This window comes from Geotrypetes seraphini, chromosome 6 (genome assembly GCF_902459505.1).
Source record: "Geotrypetes seraphini chromosome 6, aGeoSer1.1, whole genome shotgun sequence".
NCBI lineage: Eukaryota > Metazoa > Chordata > Amphibia > Gymnophiona > Dermophiidae > Geotrypetes > Geotrypetes seraphini.
The window spans coordinates 169,783,872-169,808,184 of record NC_047089.1 but is presented as its reverse complement, the minus strand read 5'-3'; the positions used below and the strand labels follow the sequence as shown (position 1 = coordinate 169,808,184).

Below are 24,313 nucleotides of genomic sequence, written 5' to 3'. Positions count from 1 at the left end.
CACACCACTGGGTAACCCTATAAGGAGCAACCTAGTTGTAGACAGCACAAAGGTGCATAAATGGCGCCATGATTTGGTGGCATGTATTATGCTAGTGAGTGTGTGCATAGGCAGATTTGAGTGAAGCATGGACAGGGTAAACAGGTTCTATCACACATTTAGGGCCTGTTTTACAAAGCCGCGCGGCAACAGCCTGAAGCCCTTTAAATCTTCTCTATGGGCTTCAGGGCCATTACCGTGCTGCAGCTGCTAGCACGGTATAGTCCCCTTAGTGGGGACGTTTTATCCTATGTATGGGACTGATGTAAATGATACACCTTAAATGTAAGTGCATTTTCAGCTACTTACACTAATATTCTATAAAAAAAGATAAGTGGTTACTTTTCTTTATAGAACAGGCATGAAATAGACACCATAACTAGCATGTTAGTAGAAGGCCTGTTCTAGAATTACCCTCTGTACCCATATTAGTGATTTGCAGCCACACTGTTTTAGGCTCAAATCCAGTCAGACCTTGAAAGATAAGTAGGACTTTTCCTGGGATGTTTAGGTTTAGGAGACCCCTGCAATCCATTACAAAGGCTTTATCTCTATCTGCCCTGAAGCCTTCATCACATCTTATTTATTTTCCTTATTAAGAATACACTTTAGTGCTCTTGAAGGGTACTAAATTGTAAGCATGTGAAATTTAAAGCCTCTATTTGTCTGAAATAATTTACACTAGGTTCAACCTATTCAGTTGTAATATAATGTGAGCTTTCATCACTGTCCTCTGAATATGCCTTCACTTTGTTGTAAAGGAATCAGTCCTTTTAATTGCAGAACATCTGAATTTATACGCTTATTTTATCTCAAGCAACAACGGGATGTTCGTGCACATGTGGGGCTTTATTCATCAAGGTCTTTTTCCATGGTGGACATCGAATGGGAGAAAAATAAAGTCTTAGTGAATAGGCTTTTTAAAACAACAGCAGTTTGTTCTGAGGGCACTTCTCTAAGAATTTACCTGGGATCATTCTACATGGACTATACCACTGAGACAGAGATATGCTGGTGACCTAATGGTGAACTGTACGCTAAGGCCCTGATTCTGCAAAATACCGTTTAGGCACCTAAGTTGGGTGTCCTTTGTAGAATTGCACTCAGCGGTGTTCAGCACTATTTAGATGCCTAACTTTTTAGGCATCCTGTAAAGAATCAGGTTTAGGTGAGATTTAGACATCCAAACAATGGGCTAGATTCACTAACCTGCCCGAATCGGAACAATCCGTCTCCGGTTCGGGCAGGTCCGGCGAATTCAGGAACCTAAAATATGCAGATGGGGCGATTGGAGGAACGCCCCCATCTGCCTGCATGGATCACGTATGCGCAAACCGGCAGACCCGTCTGAGTCGTGACTTTTTTTTTTTTTTTTTTAAACTTTAAACTTTTGCGAGCCCATGGATACCATGTGCTTGCACAGGCAGTCGGAGCAGGCATGTTCGGGGCCTGTTTCTCCTGCTCCTATCCAGCGGCGGTGGCAGCCTCTTCCCTTCAGTGCGAGCCTGCGGATTTAAAGCTGGTGCTGCACTGCGGCGTGCAGCCCTGCTTTAAAACCACAGGTTTGCACTGCGGTGAAGGGCGGCAGAGAGCAGGAGAGTCGGGCGAGCAGGCAGGAGAGATCGGGGCAGAGCAGGGCGGCATTCATTTCGGTTCTGCATCCCCACAAGTTCATTGGAAATCTCCAGTGCGGGGAAGGGTGGGAGAATCGGGGCAGGCAGGGGTTGCAGGAGATTGGGGCTGACAGGTTAGAAAGCAGGGCGGCAGAAGGCAGGGCAGTCGCAAAGGGCTTTAGCAACTGGTCCTCAGCAGTCGTTTTTTTTTTATTGGCCAGCCCAGTCGGTGTTGTAGGGTTTTGTTTAGTGAATCACTTCCCTGCCTACTTTGCATGCCGTTGCCCTCATTTGCTTACGTGGATCGGAGGATGGTCAGCAGAGAGGTAAGTGAATCGGGCCAGGGTCGCTAAGGGATCGCAAACCGATCGGCACACGATCACTTTGCTTTGTAAATCTAGCCCAATGTCCTTAATGTTATAATATTTTATTATTATGTTATTAGGCGATTTTATGCTGTTTTTCATTATAATTGTAATACTGGGAGTTGGATCTGTTTAATGCTTTTATTTATTTCTTTTCCATCAGGCAGAGTGACTGGGATTCGAACCAGCAACATTAGAGTAGAAGGCTGTAGGTTTAACTAGTGTGCTATAGAGTGAACTAGCAAGCTGCATAGCAATTGTAAAACTAGGTCTTATAGGCATTGTAAGGAAGTCTACTTTTGAGCATAGTTTAGGCTTCAGAGAGACCTGAGTTCTAAGGATGGAACTTAGGCACAGTTTGGACGTGCTTAATGCGATATGCTAAATAGCTCTCTGGGTTTTTATTTTTGCTTTATTAAGCTCAAAATTCATTTAATAAGCCACAACATAAACAGGACACATCAATACAAAGATACTGCATGCAAAGCCTTCTATTTTTCTGGGCAAACAGTAATGGTATTTGCTAATTAGAGGAAAAGATCCATTAACTGAAGCACCGCACATGAAAAAAACAGCTTTCTGTTTCTTGCTAAAAAGCTACCCTTTTTTCTCACTAAAGATTGCTCCAATGAGGTCATTCTTGAAACAGGTAGATTCAGCGAATAAAGCACATGACAAAAATATATAGATTGCATACATAACTTCATTTGCAAAAGGTTAAAAACAGAAAAAAAACAGATACAGACCTTAACATGGCTTCTTCGTTGCAAATGGAGGTTTGCAGCTGCACAATGGTGACCTCATTGTGAGATCATCAAGGTGCACCTGCAAGGTAGAATGCCATAATTAAAATATATGCTGGGGAGGTGGTTAGGATTTGAACCTATGACCTCTGGAAGAGGAGCACTTATTGAGCTATAGCAGCTTCCAGGCAGGTGTCTTTGACTGTCCTGTGATAAGATAGCTTAGAGATCTGCTAAGCTATGATATCACAGGGCAATCAGAGACACCTGCCAGGAAGCTGCTATAGCTCAATAAGCTCCTTTCAAAATTTAGAATGGAATAATTACATCAAAGTATACAACAAGTATACAAAATCGTACTGCGCCTTGAACTCCTGTCCCCCAGAAATTATGAAAACAGCCCCATTAGACTTTAAACTAACTTTGTGGAATTATTTGTCCGAAAATTTAAAAAACGGGAAATTCTCTACGAATAATGGTCACATTGTAATAACCCCAATTCCAAAAAATCGTAAAGAATCACTAGCATTAGTAACCAACTATAGAACAGTAGCTTCCATTCCATTGTTTGTAAAAATCATGGAAGGATTAGTGCACGCCCAATTGATGGAATATCTTGACCAGTTCTCTCTCCCACATGAAACCCAATCAGGTTTCAGATCTTTATTTAGCACTGAGACAGTAATTGCAGCCATATTAGATAACTTACGCTCCTTGTTTAGTAGAGGCCTCAATGCCCTGATTATGCAATTTGATATGAGTTCCGCCTTTGACTTAGTAGATCATGAGAAATTGCTACAATGCATAGATGCAATTGGTATCAGAGGAGAGGTGTTAAACCGGTTCCGAGGCTTCCTTATATCCCGCACCTATCAAGTTTGTTTTGATTGTAATCTCTCGGACACCTGGAGTAACCTATCTGGCGTCCCACAGGGGCCACCACTATCCCCATTACTTTTCAATGTTTACATGTCAACATTAGGTGCACAACTGTCCCAACTAGGAATAAAATTATTCAGTTATGCAGATGACTTTACGATCATCGTCCCATTTGCCACATCTCTCTCAGAAGTTACTCCCATGGCAACAGAAGCACTAAACTCGATGGAACAATGGATGATTGAATTTAGACTGAAGCTCAATTCAGAAGAAACAAAATTCTTCATAGCTTCGCCACACCCACTAAATACTACAACACCACTACACATCAACAATCTTAGTTACCCCATTCAACCCATTCTGAAGGTTCTGGGCGTAACGCTGGACCAAGACCTAACCATGAAAGACCAGGTAGACTCTTTGGCCAAAAAAGTTTTTATTACTCTCTGGAAGCTTCGGTCCATTAGAGCATATTTTGACGCACCATCATTTACAATCCTGGTACACAGTCCCTCATACTGAGCCAACTGGATTACTGCAACATTGCCTATCTGGCGATTTCCCAGAAGAATATGCGGCGATTGCAACTGATGCAGAATGCAGCAGTCAGGCTGATCTTCGGGTTAAAGAAGTTCGATCACATAACTCCCTCCTACCGATTCCTGCATTGGTTGCCAAAGGAGGCGCGTGTGAGGTTTAAGTTCGGCTGCTTTTGCTTCAAGGTTCTATTCGGTCTAGCCCCCAAATACATAACTGACCTATTCTCCTTTTCAACCAATAGACATAAAAGAAGCTCAAACTTTGTTTTTATGTATTTTCTATTTTGTTCTTGAAAACTTTAATAAACAATATTGAATTTAAAAAAAGAAGCTCAAACTTGAATTTTGTCCCCCCCCCCCCCTGCGAATCAGTTTCCTATGTACTTTAGGAACAGATATGTTTTCAATTGTCTCCTAAATTCCCCATATGTATTGGCAAGCGTAAGTAGTTGTTTCAGATCGTTGCCCCATAATGCTGCTTGATAAGAGAGAAGGTATTCGTGATGAATTTTGAATTTACATCCTCTAACCGGGGGGCGGTTAGAGGATGTAAATTCAAAATTCATCACGAATACCTTCTCTCTTATCAAGCAGCATTATGGGGCAACGATCTGAAACAACTACTTACGCTTGCCAATACATATGGGGAATTTAGGAGACAATTGAAAACATATCTGTTCCTAAAGTACATAGGAAACTGATTCGCACAAGCTCTCTCTCAATACCATATCTCTAGAACTGCTAAACAATAGATATTAACTATGTCAATTCTATTCAATTTGTAACATTTTTTTTATAATCATTGTAAACCACATAGAACTTCACTGTCCTGCGGTATATAAACCGTTGTTATTATTATTATTATCTTTATGCCACACAAGTCAGAATATTGAAACTTGCATCTCGGGCTCCAACCGGTAGGTTTTACCCTATACCCTATTCTTTATAATAATAATAACTTTATTTTTCTATACCGCCAATACCCAAAGAGTTCTAGGCGGTTCATAAAATAAGAAAACTGAACAATTCAATGATGAAATACAAAACATATGAGAAGCAACAGTACAATATACAGTTTTATACTATTATAGTGTGAATAGTATGATGTAGTCAGTAATCAAGTAACACATTTTTTGAACAAATAGGTCTTTACTAATTTCCTGAAAATGCAATATAGGATCCAGTTTGTCGAATCATATCATCTAACCAAGCTTGGAGTTTACCTGCTTGATAAGCCAAGGTTCTATCCAAAAACTTTTTGTAACGGCAATTTTTGGGATTGGAAATAAACCAGAACAATGAGTAGACTTAATTCGAAGTGAGAAAAAAGATAGAATGGAGATAATCCAGATAACAATTTATAGCAAATGCAAGCAAATTTGAAAAGTATTCTAGCTTCTATTGGTAGCCAGTGCAGTTGCCCTTTTTGTTTCTCAAGTAAGTAAAGTTGATGTCAGTTACTACATGTTCTTTAACCCCATTTTTATTATAGAAATCGCTTAGAAATTTTATAAGCGTTGTATCAGAATTTTTAATGATACTTGAAGCCGTTTACAGAATCTCAGCTAGTGGCACCTATATAAAATCTCAGGTGCCTAGAATGTAGGTGAGGGTTTTAAAGGCCTACATTTCAGGCGCCTAAGTTTTTGGAGAATCACACTTAGCAGGGCCTAACTCATGTTCCACCCATAAAAACACTAACTTAGGCATTAGGCACCGCTAAGCGCATTACAATATTTGTTTATTTTTTATAGAATAGGATAGGTGCCTTTTGCCTAATTACATTTTTTAACCAATTATTGGGGCTATTAAGGGTATTTTGCCAATTAAGTTAGATGCCCTTTATGGAATCAGCCCCTAAATCTTTTAGCTCTATTTCTAGATATTATTACTACTACTACTACTCTTTATTATTTCTATAACATTGCCAGACACATGCAGCACTGTACATTAAACATGGAAGAGACAGACCCTGCTTGAAAGTGCTTGCAAACTAATTATGACAAACAAACAGGACAAAAAGGGTGAATCTAGGTAGGGAATTACAAAAGGAATGATGAGGTGGGTAGGGGACCATAGAGGGAATGACAAACAAATATGGGTGCTTTACAAGTGGGTTGGAGTTAGGAGTTAGTTAAAAGCAGCTTCAAAAAAATGGGCTTTTAGCATGGATTTGAATATTGTCAGAGACGGAGCCCGACGTATCGAGTAAGGCAGTATGTTCCAGGCACACAGCACAGCAAAGTAGAAGGGGCAGAGTCAGAAGCTGGCAGTAAAGGAGAAGTGTGCAGACAAGAGAGACTTACCTGATGTACAGAGTTCCTGAGGAGCTGCTGAGTGAATACACTTGTAGTTCAATAAGAGGAGTTTGAACTGTATGCGGAAACAGAGAGAAAACAAGTGAAGTGACTTGAGGAGATGTATAATATGGGTATAACGACACTGGCGGAATATGAGGCATGCAGGAGAATTCAGAACAAATTGAAAGGGAAGGGATGGCTTTGTAATACGCATTGAAATATTTGACATTGTGTGTATAAAAATTTTTAATAAAACTTGAACCTTGAAAACTTGAGAAGCAAGTTGCAATAGTCCAGACAAGAGATGAAGAGAGCATGGATCAGGGTCTTGGCAGTATGCTCAAAAAGAAAAAGGCCAGATTTTAGTGATGTTGAAGAGAAAGAAACAGCAGGTTTTGGTGATTTTGTTGGATATACGAAAAGAAGGAAAGAGGTAAGTCAAAGATGACTCTGAGGTTACAAGCTAACGAGATGGGGAGGATGAGAGTATTTTCCACTGAAATAGAGAATGGAGGAAGAGGAGAGGCAGGTTTAGGTGGAAAGATAAGGAGGTCAGACTTTGCCATGTTTAATTTTAGATGGTGGCAAGACATCCAGGTAACAATGTCAGGCAGGCTGAGACTAGGGTCTGGATTCCTGTAGAAATTTCAAATGTAGAGAAGTAGATTTGTGAGTCATCAGCATAAAGGTGATACGGGAAACCATGGGAAGAGATTAGAGTATCAAGGGAAGAAGTAAAGATGGAGAAAGGAAGAGGTCCCAAGACAATCCCTGAGGTATACCAACCGATAGCGAAATGGCAGCAGAGTAGGAACTTTCAGAGCTTATGCTGAAAGTGTGATGGGAAAAATAAGAAGAAAACCAACAGAGCCCTAAAACCCAAGTGAGGATAGCATATCAGGATGGAGTAGAGGCCTTTGATTTGGCCAGGAACAGGCCATTGGAGACTCTAGCAAGGGTAGTTTCTGTAGAATCAAGAGGGCAAAAGCCTAATTGAAACGGGTCAAGGATAGCTCAAGAGGGAAGAAAGTCAAGACAATGGCGGTGAAAAGCCCATTCAAATATCATGGGTAAGAAGGGAGGAGGGAGACAGGGCAGGTAGGAAATCTGTAAGGGGTATTTGAGGAGCAGTATAACTACGACATGTTTAAAAGTGTCCGGCACAGACATAATAGAGAGCGATAGGGGATAACAGTAGGAAAGATAGTGATCAGTAGATAGGTGGGGATGGGATCAAAGGAATAGGTAGTGAATTCCATGGAGGAAATAAAATGTGCAGATTCCTCTTCAGTGATTTCAGAGAAGGCAGCAGGGGTTGACGGAGGGTCAGCAGAGTGGACCGGAGGAGCGAGAGATGGAGACGATTTGGTTGAGAACTCAAAGTTAATCTTGTGAATCTTGTTGTGGAGGTACTAGGCTATAGTATGGGGATAAAGCGAAGGAGGGATTGGATGCGAGGGCACTTTAAGTAGAGAGCTGAGTGTGGCATCGAGATGGCGAGGGTTGGATTCAAGAGAATTAATCAAGCAGGTATAGTAGTCTTGTTTTGCAAGCAAAAGGGCAGATTGGAAGGAGGTCAGCAGTGGCACCGTGCTCATATCTATGGAGGCGCCTAAGATTGAAGTAGGCCTGGTCAATGCTAGAAATGACCTTAGGCGCTCTTCAGATCCTCTGTAGATGCGATTCACATCAAACATAGGTGCCAGAAATGTAGGCCTTTAAAAACCACTTATCACCTATTGTTTTACTCCAGCTGCCAAACTGCAGCTCCAGCTGCTTGGGCTGCCCTTCATACTCCAGTCCAAAACTTACAGCACTGATAATTTTAAAACTTTAATCTTAAAGTCCTGAGAAATAGATGCACCCCCTTCAGTGCATACCATTTGCCCAGGGCTACACAAATTATTTTGTAAAATTGATGGAGGATTTGGTCTATTTACAATTGCTTAACGATCTTTAGCAGTTCTCCCTTTTGCATGATTCTCAATCAGTCTTTTAGACCTTTATATAGTACTGAAACAATTCTGGCCTCGATTCTAGATAGTTTGTATAATTTGTTCAGAAAAGGTACAAGTGCACTGATAATGCAATTTGACTTGAGCAGTGCAATTGATCTTGTGGATCATAAAATATTACTAGACTCTTTGGACACTATTAGCATCCAAGATAAAGCCCTGGAATGGTTTCAAGGTTTTTTATCTTTACGTACATATCAGGTACATTTTAATAATGATTATTCAAGTAGTTATTCGGTGTTCCTCTTTCTCCCCTGCTTTTTAATATTTACCTATCATTTTTGGGTACAAAATTATCTCACATAGGGATCAAGTTGTTTAGTTAAGCTGATATCCAGCCTCCTACAATGAATTTCCAGGCATACTAAGCTGTCAGACATTGCCAAGTAAAGGATCATGAACTTGATATACTTGCTTTCTGTGTGTACAGTCAAAGTGGTTGACATTTGCAGTGATTTCTGTTCCAAGTGGGCTCACAAACTAACCCCCTCTTTTACAAAGGTGCACCATGCTTTTTAGCACATGCTAAATATCACGCGCTAAACGCTAACGCGTACATGTTATCTTATGGACACGTTAGCGGTTAGCACACGTGTTGATTCAGCGTGCCCTAAATCCGCACTAAAATGCTTAGCGCGCCTTTGTAAAAGAGGGCCTAAGTTCTGTACCTGGGACAATGGAAGGTTAAGTGACTTGCCCAGGGTCACAAGGAGCTGCAGTGGGAACTAAACTAGAGAGCTGCATGGGAACGGGGAGGACGGGAATCCCGCGGGACCTGCGGGAATCCCGCGGGACCTGCGGGGATCTCGCGGGTTCCCCCTTCGGGTCACGGGGATCCCGTGGGGACGCCTCCGAGGGTTGCGGGGTTCCTGCGGGGTTGGATGCAGGCTTGTCTTCTCCCTACCTGCCCTGCCGCAGCACACAGCCGATCGGAACAGAAGTCTTCCATGATGTCAGTGCTGACATTGGAGGGAGGGCTTAAGCAAAGCCCTCCCTCTGACGTCAGTGCTGACATCGGGAAGACTTCCATTCCGATCGGCTGTGTGCTGCAATCGGCAGTGGTGTACCAAGGGGGGGCGGGGAGGGTGGTCCGCCCCGGTGCAGCCAAAAGGGGGGGGTGGTGCACAGCCGGCCAGGTCCTCTTACCTTTGTGGCGCTTCCTCCGACCGACCGACAACAGGCCCGATCCGACAAACCTCCCTGCCCTATAGCCGTGAATCTAAATTACTTTCTTACAGCCTCTTCAATACTCCAGCTGCTGTAAGAAGGTAATTTAGATTCGCGGCTACAGGGCAGGGAGGTTTGTCGGACCGGGCCTGTTCTGTTGTCAGTCGGGAGGAGAAGCGCCACAAAGGTAAGGGGCAGGGAGGGAGAAAGGGAGGAAAGGTGGAGTGGAGAGGAAAAGACGATTAAGGTAAAACTGAGGGGGGGAAGGATGCTGAAAGCACTGGGGAAGACAAAGGAGTGGAGAAGGATATGGGAAAGGATATGGGGAAGATGGTGGGATGAGATGGACGCTGAAAGGACATGGGGAAGACAGAGGGGGGAGAAGGACCCTGAAAGCACATGGGGAAGACAAAGGGGTGGAGAAGGATGCTGAAAGGACATGGGGAAGACGGGGGGGAGAAGGACGCTGAAAGGACATGGGGAAGACATAGGGGGGAGAAGGACACTGAAAGCACATGGGGAAGACAGAGGGGGGAGAAGGATGCTGACAGGACATGGGGAAGATGGGGGGGAGAAGGACGCTGAAAGGAAATGGGGAAGAGAGAGTGGGAAGAAGACGCTGGCAGACAGAGATGCTAGACTATGGGGGGGAGCGGAGGGAAGAAGATGGGTGGCAGACCAATTTGGAAGGGGGAGAAAGGGAGAGGCACAGTAACAGAGCAAATGGAAGACGCAGAGAGAAGAGAGACAGTGGATGGAAGGAATTGAATGAGAACATGAGGAAAGCAGAAACCAGGCAACAAAGATAGGAAAAAAATTCTACTTCTTTTTTTTTTTTTTTTCCTTTAGGATAAAGTAGTATATTAGTTGTGTTGATAAAAATTTATAAACATTAGAGGCTCTGGTAGAAACCCGTTTACAATGTATGTATCCTTCCCAATTAATATTTCCAAATTAATAAAGTCTTTTTGCTTATTTGTAAATGGGCTTCTACCAGAGCCTTTAATTCAGTAGCATAATTAAATGAAATAACTATTTCTGTAGTGTATAGGGACGGGTGGGGACGGAGGAGATTCCTTGCGGGGACGAGTGGGGACGGAGGGGATTCCTTGCGGGGACAGGTGGGGATGGAGGGATTCCTCGCGGGGACGGGTGGGATACCTCATGGGGATGGGTGGGGACGGGTGGGACTTTGGCAGGGACAGGTGGGATTTCTATCCCTGCGCAACTCTCTAAACTAAACCCAATTCCTTAGGTTAAGTGCGATATTTTACACTTAATCATCCTACGTAATGATAGGACTCTGTTTTATGTGATCCTGTTTACATTGTTATTTTAGCCAGTTAGGTGTCAAATATTGGCACTTAACTGACTAAGGCGTCCTTTTACTAAATTGAACTAAGCGCTAGTGCGCGCTTACTTCACATTAAAAGGGCTTACCACAGGATATGCTCTGCTGTCCTGTGGTAAATGTCCCTATCTGTGCACATATCCTGTGTGCTGAAATTATTTTTCTTGGTTTTGTCTAAGAGGGAGTGTTTGAGGGTGGAGAGTGGGCATGACAGCGCTAATTAGCGCATGAAGGTTTGTCATGTGCTAATTGATTGGCGTGGAGTTAGCACCTGAGCCCTGATCCATGCTGTAAAATAGGTGTCAGTAAGGTCTCAGAAAGGGCTACATTCACTAAGGGCAAGGATCGGATCCAATCCTTGTCCAGGGGCTGATTCACAAATGAGGACGATCGGAATCACGCCCTCAACCGTCTGCCCAGATCATTCTATAGCGATCCCAATGCATGCACAGACCATCTGTAGATGATCTGCGCATGCACTGGCCCTCCGAGCCCTGCAGAGAATTTTTTTTTAGTTTTTTTTTAACTATTTTGCGAGCCCGTGGTTTTAACCCGCTTTAAGGTGGGATTTCGGGGCAGGCGGGAAAGTCGGGGCAGGCAGGAAATCGAGGCTGCAGTAGTTCAAGGAAGGCAGGAGATCAGGGCTGAAAACAGGAGTTTGGGGCAGAGAGCAGGGCGGCAGAAGGCAGGACAGTTGGAAAGGACCTGAGCGACTGGTCCTCAGCAGTTGCTTGTTTGTGATCGGCCAGCCCAGTTGGTGTTGCAGGGTTTTTGTTTGTGAATTGCTTCCTGCCATCATTTGAATTCCGTTCCCCCTTATTTGCATGCGTGGATCAGAGGATGATCGACACAGGCTAGTGAATCGGGTCAGAGGGAAATCGGGTCGCAAAGGAGTCGCAAACCAATCTAATCCAAAGTGAAATTAGCCCATGGCCATGGATTAGAAAAATGGGAAAGACACGTGTAAGTGGTGCACAAAGGCCACTTGTGTTGTGGCTTTAGTAGAAGGACCCCTAAGTGCTGACTCTTTCCCTGGAACGTCCCCAAAATAGCTAGTTTCATCTCTGGCACTAATTAAGCATTTTCATCAGCACTATAGAGTTAAATGCCGCTGAAAATATATATATGTATTTATTTATTTAACAACTTATACCCCGCTTAAGACCTAAGCAGGTCACAAGGTACATACACAATTTAGAAACAATACAACAAATGTTAATAAATATTAAAATCTCTCCAATAATACTATTAAAAATAAATAACTCCCTCAAATACCCAGTTAACCTCAAACAGGCAATTTAAACAGCCAGGAGCCTCTCCTGGCCATTTAATGCATTTTGAATATCAGGCTTGAAGCTTGAAAATAACAAGTCTGGCGTGAAGTCATGAAACTGCAGGAGCTCAGAGATCTCTTGTATTATGAATGCCAGGCAGAATTTTCAGAACACCGCAGAACCTCACCTAAACCTTTTTCTTGCAATTTCATGTCCAAACTCCGTGATTCACCAGGCCATAGCCACAGGAGGGAAAGGGGTTAACATGAAAAACTGAAGACCTTTAAAGCAGTCCTTTTTTGTGTTGCAGTCACACTGTGCTGAGCAAAAGCATCAAGATTTTCACATCATTCACCGGCAGATAAATAACACAATGTATAAGTCAGCTCATTGTTTAAGTGCCCTGTTTCTGCAGGCAGTGCCCCTATTCTGTAAGAACACTTCTGTGTGCAAGTTGGCATTGGAGTGCCTAAATGTAAGCACATTTATATCGGATCTATAGCTGGTATAAATGCAAGCACGTAAAAGCAACTTTTATGCTTGTAAATTGCAGTATATAAATGTCAGCCTCACCCATGCCCTTCTCCTTGCAGTTGCATGCTAACTCATATGTGCACATAAATTATGGAACAGTGCTGAGCATGCATATAAGTGTGCACTTGCACACGTGGAAGGCATATCTCTGTAGTACATTAAACAAACCCTACAACTCCATGATCCAGCCTGCTCTTTGAAATTGATGGGGCAAGGCAATTAGGGGGAAATTCTATAAGAGTTGTCTAATCAGTAAATTGGCTTCAATTATGAGTTTTAAGAAGCTCATAATTGGAAAAAAAAATTTAATTGGGTGATAGGTGCCTAACTTAGGTGTGATTCTATAAAAGATAGGCACCTATTTATTTCATGGTGTCTAATGCCAAAGTTGGCATGTTTAGGGGCAGAGAAGGACTTGGGCTTGATTCTCTGAAGGACTTGGATGGATCATGCCACTGAGTCATGGCAACATGCACAGTGAGGAATCCACCCTCTGATGTTTCATACCAGAATACAGGAGTTTGTTTGCCTTCTCCTGTGCAGTGTGGCCCCCACTATGTTAATGCTGCCCAACAAGGGACCCCTCAATCTGCAGCACCTGGTATTCTCAGGTGGTCTCCCAGCTTGGCCTGACCCTGCTTAGCAAACAATAGTAAGAGCAGGCCTACTCAGGGCAGGCAGACCATAGACTCTAAAAGATTTATATGTCTATAAAGTAGGCCTTTAAAACCCTGGCCTATGTTACAGACACCTAAGCTTTAAGTTAGGTGTGATTCTGTAATAGGCACCTAAGTGTAATTGGCAAGAGATAGGCGCCTATCTTTCCAGATGCCATTTACAGAATTTACATCCACCGTTACTTCTCCGAAACAGACTTCACCCAGCTGGTATATGCCTTTGCACTGTCCCGCCTGGACTACCAATGGTCTCTACACAGGTCTACCGGCCAAGGAGTAACACTGACAACAGAGAGTCCAGAATGCAGCAGTAAGACTCCTACAGAACCTTGGCCCTTCCGACCACATCTCCCCCGCACTGAACCAGGCCCATTGGCTTCCAATACACCAGCGCTCCATCTTCAAACAACTAATATTAGCCTTTAAATGCTTCCACAGCATGACCCTCAACTACTTAGCAAGAAAGATCCCAATCTACCACCCTTGGCAGCCCCTCCAGTCGCAATTTGAACTCAGGCAGTCCAGCCCTCCATCAAACTGCCTCCACCTGGAAACAGCCCAGAAGCAATCGTACTCCCACAGTATGCCTAAACTATGGAACCAACTGTCTCCTGCCATCAAGGAAATTGACAACCTACTGCCCTTCCGGAAGGCAGTAAAGACGCTACTGTTCACAAACCAACTTGCTCCTGGTCTCAAACTTTAACCGGCACACTGTAATCTGTCAGCCAATGCTGTGCTTTTATCTACTACAGCTATGCAGATACCATTCTGAGACTCTATGTAACTTGTATATTCTTAGATTCACTAAGCATGTATGTTCTGAAGTCATAATGCCTGAAGTCATAATGCCGTTGTACAGGGCCATGGTGAGACCTCATCTGGAGTACTGTGTGCAATTCTGGAGGCCACATTACAGTAAAGATGTGCGCAGAATTGAATCGGTTCAACGGACGGCCACCAGGATGATCTTGGGGCTCAAGGGTCTCTCGTACGAAGAGAGACTGAACAAATTGCAGCTCTACACTCTTGACGAACGTAGGAAGAGGGGAGACATGATCGAAACATTTAAGTACCTCACGGGACGTGTCGAAGTGGAAGATTATATTTTCTTTCTCAAGGGACCCTCGGCCACAAGAGGGCACCCGCTCAAACTCAGGGGTGGAAAATTTCATGGCGACACCAGAAAGTATTTCTTCACAGAGAGAGTGGTTGATCATTGGAACAAGCTTCCAGTGCAGGTGATCGAGGCAGACAGCGTGCCAGACTTTAAGAATAAATGGGATACCCATGTGGGATCCCTACGAGGGTCAAGATAAGGAAATTGGGTCATTAGGGCATAGACAGGGGGTGGGTAAGCAGAGTGGGCAGACTTGATGGGCTGTAGCCCTTTTCTGACGTCATCTTCTATGTTTCTATGTTTCTATGTTCTCAGCTTCCCCACAGCATGTGTTACTGAAAACCATCTCAATTTTCTATAACACGTGTGTACTGATCCTGTAGCTCATTATTGATCCTGTAGCATGTACTGAAGCATGTGTGTTCTTAGTTTTCCCATAGCATGTGTGATATCGAAAACCGTCTCAATTTTCTGTAGCTTGTTTTGATCCAGTAGCATGTTATTGATCTTGAAAACTTCTGTGTGTGTGTCCTTGTAACCCATTCTGGGCTCCTGGGGAGGATGAGCTATAAAACTAACTAACTAACTAAATAAATAAATTTCCCCCATAGTGCTTCTATTACTGGCAAAAGTTTGCTACTCTAATACTTGTGACAGTGTGATGTCCATAATTGGATCTCTGCTATGGAACAAACTGCCCCACAATTTGTGTCTTCTATCATCCTTATGTGAATTTAAGCGAACACTAAAAACATCTGTTTGTACAAGCTTTTATTTTCTTTTATTTTTTAAATATAATTTATATTCCGCATATCCTACAATTCTATGCGGATTACAAATTACCTTATTATTTGCTCCATAAGACGCACCTGACCATAAGACACACCCTAGATTTACCCCCTGTTTTACTAATGTGCGCTAAGTATTTTTTAGCACACTAAAACACTTAGCGCACCTTTGTAAAAGGAGCCCTTAGAGTAGGAAACAAGAAAAAATCCATTCTGAACCAAATTGTGGACTAATATACAGTATACAAGGCTCTGCAATCAACCCCAAACTCCTTGCCAGGCTCTGCACTCTGTCCCCTCTCCCTGCCAGACTCTGCACCCTGTTCCTTTCATTTTTCATATGCACACAATACACACAGCAGATATAAATTCTCAAAACTGACACATTTTGATCACTAAATTGAAAATAAAATCATTTTTCCTACCTTTGTTGTTTGGTGATTTCATGAGTCTCCTTCCTTCCTTCCTTTCTTTCTTCCTTCCTTCACTCAGGCCCAACAATTGTCCCTTTCTATTCCCTCCCTCCTACGTCCCAAGTTTGTGCCCCTTCCCTCTCACTGCCTTCCAGCCTTTGTCCTTCATCCTCCCTCCTTCCCTGCTGCGCCAAAGCCTGCCTTCCTCCCTCCCTGTGGTGCCAAAGCCTGCCTTCCTCCCTGCTGTGCCAAAGCCTGCCTACCCACCACTGATTCCTCCTCCTCTGCCCCCGGCCCACCGCAACTGCTCGCCGCAACTCCAGAAAGGGAAGGGAAGGGCCATTGTGCAGTGATTGCACGCTGCCAGCCCACAGGCCTTCCCCTGCTGGCCCAGACTTTCTCTCCAATGTCAGAACTGACATCGGGGGAAGGCTTGTGGGCCAGTGACGTGCAATCATTGCACGCTGGCCCTTATCTTACTTTCCTGGAGTTGCGGCACAGCGGTAGCAGCAGACCAGGGGCAGAGGAGAAGGGATAGTCGGCAGGTAGGCAGGCTTTGGCGCGGCAGGGAGGGAGGAAGGCAGCCTTTGGCGCAGCAGGGAGAATGGTTGGTGGCAGGCAGATGGGCAGGGAGCAGCAGCGGGGGCGTGCGGCAGTCAGCCTGCATACCCCCAACGAGCGAGACATTTAAAAAGGTATAACGGGGTGGGTGGGGGTGTTTAAAAAAGTTATCTTCGCTGGATAAGACGCACCGACATTTCCAACCACTTTTGGGTGGAAAGAAAAGTGCGTCTTAGGGAGCAAAAAATACGGTATTCAGGTACTCAAGCATTATTCCCTAATTGTCCCGGTGGGCTCCCACTCTATCTAATGTACCTGGGGCAATGGGGATTAAGTGACTTGCCCAGGGCAAGGAGCAGTGCAAAATTTGAACCCACAACCTCCGGGTGCCAAGGCTGTAGCTCTAACCACTACATCATACATTCAGAGAACTGTGTTATATGTGTTTGTATTTTTATTGTGAATGTTTTTATTGTTATCTGCATACCTCTAAGTTAGAGGAAACAAGGGAGACCAAAGGCCTGTTGGCTGGATACCATCAAGAATGACATGGGAATGAACATCAAGCAATTGAAAGAAGCCATGGAAACAGGGAAGCATGGCAAGGACTGGCCTACAGAGTATCCAAAGGTGGGGCACGACTAAATGGATAATAGTAGTAGCTTATCCCTGGATTCTATATATGGCACCCAACATTTTCTGCTGAAATTTGGGCATATGCCCAAGTTGTATGCACAACTTAATTGATTAACGAGTCCTTATCTAGCAGTAATTGGGAGTTAGCAACCAATAATTGTGGTTAATTGGCATCATTTAGGATTTTTGTACGAAACTGGCTTCACGCTAGTCCATAAGGCTCAGACCTGACATTCATAGTATATATCTAAAAGGAAGGCATGGCCAGGGGCATTCCAAAGAGTTGCACTCAGAATACTGCCTTGCCATACCTAACTTGTGCCAGCATTTGCACCAGGTTTTAGCAGGAGTAGGTCCGATACCCAAAAGTTAGGAACGGGATTCACACTAAATGCTATTCTATATAAGGCTTGCACCTCTGTGCTGAATATATCGGTGCCAAAGTTTCACCGCCATTTGTAGAATCCCTTCCTTATTTAATAAGTTGGCTATAAGTGCAATAAATAGAAAAATAAAATAAATGGCAGTATTCTATAAATTATCCTCTTATAGAATGAGGGGCAATCTAAAAGGCTGTCAACTTCTGGATGACATAACAAATAGTGCTGTACCAAATAGCCTATTTTTCGGCCAAATATGAATAACGGGCATTGAGCTTTAATATATCAAATAATTAAAGAAGCAACATGGAATCAGAGATCAAGTGTTTATTTCAGTAGGATTTAGTACAGTTGCGCCCTGGATTATTCGTATTCGAATTTATATCACTATTCGACCAAATACAAATAATGTGTTCAAGGCAGTTTTCGAGGCCTAATCAAATACGAATATTCGGTAAAACCCAAACATGCTAAACTCATACGTGCAACTGTGCACCATGTATCATTGTTGCACCTCATTTCTTTAAGGTCTCATTTAAAAACACAAAACATGACTTATTTCACATAGCTGTGAAAGGCTAAAGCAAGCTTTCTTATTTTTGTGCCTGACTAACCCTGTTGGGCCAAATTCCAAACTTGCAAAATGAGGATTAATGGATTTTGCCAGTGTGAAAACTCTGTTTACAGGCACCAAAGGATTATTTGATTAATTTCTAGGCTTCAGAGGATTAAATCATTAATTATAACATGCAGTGCTGTGTTTCATTTCTTAACCACGTGAAGGCTAAGGATATTGTGAACATTCTTTGCTAAGCAAGTAGAATTCCATGCCAAATTAACCCTCCATGAAACTGAGGTGCTTAAATATTCCATGCAGGATCAGAATTTGAATAACTTGCCTGCTTAGAGTGGTGGTCACCCATGACCAATGAAAATTATGATCTTCACCTCAGCAGATTGTGGCAGTTGCTTCCATGGTCTATGACTGCAAACCCATCTGATTTGGTTGTTTGATTATATGGTTTCCATTGTGATCATATCAACAGACAGATTGGGGAAGATTATTAAACCATATTAGGGATGGCCCAAGGCTTACTATAGGTTAATTGTTAACTGTGGACCCCTTCCTCTAGCGTGGCTAAAGGCCCTTGCCTTCAGTTGTCTAGTTTCTCCTCTTCTCTTGCCTACTCTACCTTGCCTATTCTCATATGTTCAACATGTTCCCTTTCCTTCCCTTCCCAACCTCTACAGGTGACCAGCATCTCCTCTTCCCAGCCCTCTCTCTAACCCTACATGGCCAGTATATATTTTCCCTTCAATACTTTACCCCAGTTGTCCAGTATCATACTTTGTTTTCTCTACCTCCATCAACTGTCCAGCATATCTTCTTCCTGTCCCTGCCCTTCAAGTATTCAGTATTTCATTTTCCCTTATCTCTCCCTCTATGTTCAACATCTCATTTCACATACCTACACACCCTGTGTCCAGCATCTCATCTCTCCCCCATCCATGTCCAACATTTCATCTTTTTCTCCTACTCCCCTGTATCCAACATCTCATCTCTCCCCCTTGTTCTCCGTGTCCAGCATTTCATCTCTCCCCTTCTTATTTGTGTTTAGCTTCTTATCTCTTGTTTCCAGTCCCCTGTGGCTTCCTGCCAGGCCTCCCAATACTGCCACTTCTCCCTTCTTCCAGGCCAGAAGAAGCATCAGCACAGTGCAAGGTCTTCCAGTACAAGCCTATGCTTGAGCCCTGGATCATCTCACATTCCTCCGATGCAGTCTTCCTGTTGAATAGGAATGGAATTCAGGAGTGCTTGAGTGTAGCCTACACTTAAAGGTCATACACTGCACTAAGAACACTTTAAAGTGCTCTCCTGCCACTTCAGTGCTGCCCTCCAAATTTTGCTACTCTTGATGGATATCTAGTTCACTTAGGTGAAACACTTTAATCCAGGTAGTTCGGGGCTGACTGTGTATCTGTTTTGGCACAACCTATCAGACTGAAAGACATTCTAATAAAGGAAAGAACTTGAAAGGACTTAGGGGCTGATTCTACAAATGGCATCCTGATTGTAGGCAGCGGTAGGTGTCCTACCGCGTCTCACCAGCCAATTGGGACATACGTTTGTTTGTTTTTTAAATGGATGCATGTAGGTGTCTATCTCATGCCTACGGAGACGCATAGGATCATTTATGGACACCCAAGGCCGGCATGGATGTAGATTTCATGGGTGTCTGTAAGCATGGGTGTGGTTTGTATGCATGTCTGTAAGCGTCCTTAGGCGTATCTGTAGGCCCAAGATAGATGCCTTAAATGTAGGCCTGTAAGATGCTGGCCTATATTTAAGACGTGTTAGAAAAAAAAGTTATGATTCTCTAAAGGACGCTGATATATGATTGATATGCGATCAGCGTCCGCTTCTTAGGTGACCTCCGAGATTGGTGTCCTTTAGAGAAACAGGTCCTTAATGTTGGCTCAGTATTGAATATAAAGGAATAAAGCTAGCGGTGTTCAGCAAAAAACTACTACTAGTTGAATATCTAGCCCTTTAATTTTTCAGACCTAGAAGCCAGACCTCTGGAGATGTAATCAGGGCAGGATTAACCAATAGGCCTAGGGCCCGAAATGGTCAGGGGGGCCCGATGAAGGAAGACATCAACATTGTTTTTTCCAAACGGCGATGGGCCCCTCCAGCATCGATCGGCAACGTGCTCCCCCCCGATCGGCAATGCGCTGCCCCCCCCCCCATCGACGGAAAGTAAGACAAGCAAGCAACGTGGGTAAGAAAGGCAATGGGAACTGTAATTGTGCAAGCGGTGCTGCTTGCCCAAAGCTTCCCTCTGACGCAACTTCCTGTTTCCGTCTGGGCACATGATGGGGTGGGGTGGGGCAGGGGGCCCAGTGTACTTGTGTGCCTATGGGCCCTCGACGAATGAATTCTGCCCTGGTTGTAATGTAATGGTCTTTACCTTTAAATACATTCACTTTCAGATATTAAAATTTTTGCCATCTGCTGTCTTAATGTTTTCAAGGAACTATGGCTCTTTTATCTTTGAAATTAAATATTTTCCAGCCTTTTCTCTAAGCAAACAGTTGGCCAATCAACTTTCCTTTCTCATGTGGCATTATGTGGCCATAGATAAGATTGTTCTCTCTTCTCTTCTGCTCTTCCTTGCTAAGATTTTCACAAAGCAACTGTACAATGAAATGAATGGCACAATGCATGAAGCATCTAGTGACTACATGAGAGGTAATGAAACAGCTCATACACTGTCAGTAACTAGAAAGCTCAGCCATATCCATTAGTGTCAATTAAATCTGTGGAAGTGAAGCAAAGGGAATATCTCATTCTTTGAGCTGTAATAAGATACCCTCCTCCTTTAATTAGAAAACCTATGGGATCTTTCAGCAAAACAGAGACGGTAGCGATTTCTTAACACATTTGGGATTTTGTAGCCAGTATAAATTAGAGCTCACAGCACCAATCACTATGTAGTTCATAGTCCACTTCCAGGCTCTTTTTTTATGCAGCATTAAAAAAGTGCCTGTGCTATCCCCAGTGTTGGTCTTTTCTGAGCGCTGAGGCCATTTTCCCTTTAGCGTGTGAGCTCTTACTGACAACCATTTTTTTAGGTGGTACAAGCTCAGTGCATTACCCACATACTAATTGGTTAGCAGGCAGCAATGTAGCTTTGCTAACTGATTAGCACAGAGCACACCTACTCTCCACCCCCAGACCCGCCTCCAGCGCTGAAAAATAGAAACTATTTTTTAGCGTGTAGGTAGTATGCACACATGCAAAAACTACCTGAGTATGCCTCAAAGTATTGTATTTTAACCTGCGGTAAGCACTCGCTAGTACCTACCGCAGCTTATTTATTTATTAAGATTTATTTACTGCCTTTTTAAAGGAGTTCACTCAAGGCAGAGTACAGCAAGGGGGTGTCAGGTGTTTGAGGTATGGTGTCAGGGGTTCGGGGAGGGTGTCAGCAAGAGGGAGTGGGCATCCTTCCTGCCAGTCTTCAATGGATGGGGGTGGTGTCAGGGGTTCGGCGAGGGTGTCAGCAGGAGGGAGTAGGCACCCTCCTGCCAGTCTTCATTTGTGTGTGGGGGGGTTGGTGGCAGGAGGGAGTGGGCATCCCTCCTGCCTATTTTGGGGGGTACGTCAGCTAAAGGAAGGCTTCGGAGCAGGCTTCTCAAAATTTTTTGGTGTGGTTTGGCTGGCTCGTTCAGGTAGTAGGCACGAGGGGAGCTGGGAAGGAGATGCTGACCCATGGTGAGGGATGTCGCCTGTCACTGTCTATGTAATGGGGGGGGGGGGGTTCTGGCTGTCTTCAGAGCTGGAGCTGAAGGACAGTGCTGGATTTGGGCTGGGGGAATAATGTGTGTGGGGGGGGGAGTTAGGGTTTGAGAGAAGGGAGAGAGGTTCTGATGTGGAGAGGGGACTGGAGCTGAAGGGAAAAGTGGTGCTAGACCTAAAGCTAGGAGTTGGAGGAAAGGGAGAGGATTCGTGGCTCAAAGCTGGAGCTAGAGGGAAGGGTGAGAGGTGTTGAACCCATGGGAGGAGAGGCTAGAGGGAAGGGAGATTGGATCCTTGGGACATGTTGAGAGACTGGATGGGAGCATAGGAACAGGAACACAAAGGGGAACACTTTATGGGGGTGATATATGGATACAGTCAGACATAGGAGGGTATATGGATACATAAGATGGCTGTACATGAGAGAGAAGAGAAAAGCAGAAGAGAGATGTTGGACTTGGGAGGGGGGACATAGGGACACAGATGATTGATACTGGACACAGAGACGATAGGGACACAAGAATAGTGTTGATGATGAAGATAGGGAGATGGGCACAGAGGAAATACTAGAAAGGGAAGTATAAGAGACAGAGAAGGGAGATGCGTGCTAAATATGGGGGGGGGGGGGACAAGATGGAAGATGAATGGTGAGCATGGAGAAAGAAGAAATGTCAAATGATCAGGAGACTCTGGCAAGTGAGTTAAGAGTAGACAGACGGAAACAGAATCCAGAGCCTAAGACTAATGTGTTGTGAAGAATATAATGGCCAGATAGCAAAAGGTAGCAAACCAATTATTTTCTATTTTGTGATTAGAATATATCAGATTTGAAATATGCATCCTGCTAGAGCTGGTGTTAGATATAACTGGGGACTGCAGAGCCCAGACTGTGCTTCTTTAGCTTCCAGCTGGCTTAGGGCTCTCTTTGATTTCCTAACACTATTCCTGCCATGTGTGACTGAAGTATTCTGTTAGCTTGATTTTTCTATGTAGCATTTTGTAGTAATTTGATTTCAGTTTTCTCGATAGAGGAGGGGATATTTGTGAGGGGGAGGAGAGGGGAGACAGGGGTTTTGTTGATCCTTGCTCTGTATTATTTGTGATTTATAAAATGGCAATTGTACAGAATATTGTTTCTTTGTATACTTTAATAAAATAAGTTCAGTATAAAACTATTCGAGGCTTGTGTGGCTGGGATCAGATGGTTTGCACGGATGCGGCGGGGATGGGGACTGAGCTGATGGGGACAGGGACTGAGCTTGCGGGGATGGGGTATGGACAGGGACTGAGCTGAGCTCGTGGGGACGGGGACACATTTTTTTCCCTGTGTCATTCTCTAGTTTTCAAGGCCTACATTTCTGGTGCCTACCTTTCATGAGAATCGCATCCACAGAGGTGCCTTACGATGCCTAACGCTACTTCTGGTGCTAACCACACCTACAGTGGTGTTACACATTGTAAGGTACTTTTTAGGCGTGATAATGGCGCAGTTTTTGGAGATGCTCAGAGGTGCCTCCATTTCATGCCTACAGAAATGCATAGGAATGCTTACAGATGCCAAAGGCCATTTCCAATGGAAACCATGCCGGCCTTGGGCATTGGTAGGCATGCCTAGATTCCTCCGTAGGCATGAGTCAGATGCCTATATTGTAGGTGGCTTTCGTGGCATGGAAAGTTTTCAAAAACATGCATCCTGATTGGCTGGTAAGACAGCGGTAGGACATCTACAACTGCCTACAATCGGGACGCCATTTGGAGAATCAGCCCCTCGGTTTCTGGTAAGTATAAAAATTGAATATTTTATTTTGAGAATATTTTTCTGTGCATCTTTCAAGCACACTTATTGGGCACATATTTTAAGTGAAGAATTTCAATGGGGAAAAAAAAAAAAGAATTTCTTTGCATAGTATGGAGCTTTTATTTATTTTTATATTAAGGAGGATCAAAAAAGATAACGTGCTTTGTAAATGCAGCAAAATTAGATACTTGGATACATCACATCCTCCTCCCCCCTCTTTTTTTAAACCAATGTTTTTTCTTTTTAATTCCATCACTACACTACAATGGATGACTCTAATCATGGATAAAACTACAAATGCCTTCAGTGCTGAATTGGAAACACTGCTCAGGATGGTCTGACAAAGTCAGCAGCATTTCCAATCTCCAGATCAATACACCCGTGCAACCGAATGAGGAGCAGCTGCAAGGCAGGCTGCATAGTCTGCTCATTTATACACTGCAGAAGCATTTTTCAGCGCTGTTTCATCAAACCCTGGTCCTGTTCTAAAGCTTTTTTTTTTTTTTTTTTCTTTTATTACATTTGCTTTATTTCTGTAAAAATTTTAGTTCTATAAAAATTTGATGCAGATATACAGATAAAGTTGCAAACATGAGCAACTGTACATCAGTATTACATGCAGCTGCTTCCACAGCATAGAAGGTACTAGCTCCATAAAGAGGCATCTGAAGAATGTTTATATTAAAGCAGCTAAGTAATCTTGTTCAATTCCACTGTAAGAACAGTACCTGTTCTAAAGCTATACACTGCATAGAAAACATTGAGCAACTAAGGGCTCCTTTTACTAAGGTCGCTAGCGTTTTTAGCACCCGCACAAA

At 43.6% G+C, this 24,313-nt stretch overlaps 1 protein-coding gene across 6 annotated transcripts in view; it reads left to right on the top strand.

The window, feature by feature from the left end:
* The window catches only part of FRMPD4 (FERM and PDZ domain containing 4), a 726,784-nt gene that overhangs the window by 538,166 nt on the left and 164,305 nt on the right, over window positions 1-24,313 (top strand). The window lies entirely within an intron of this gene.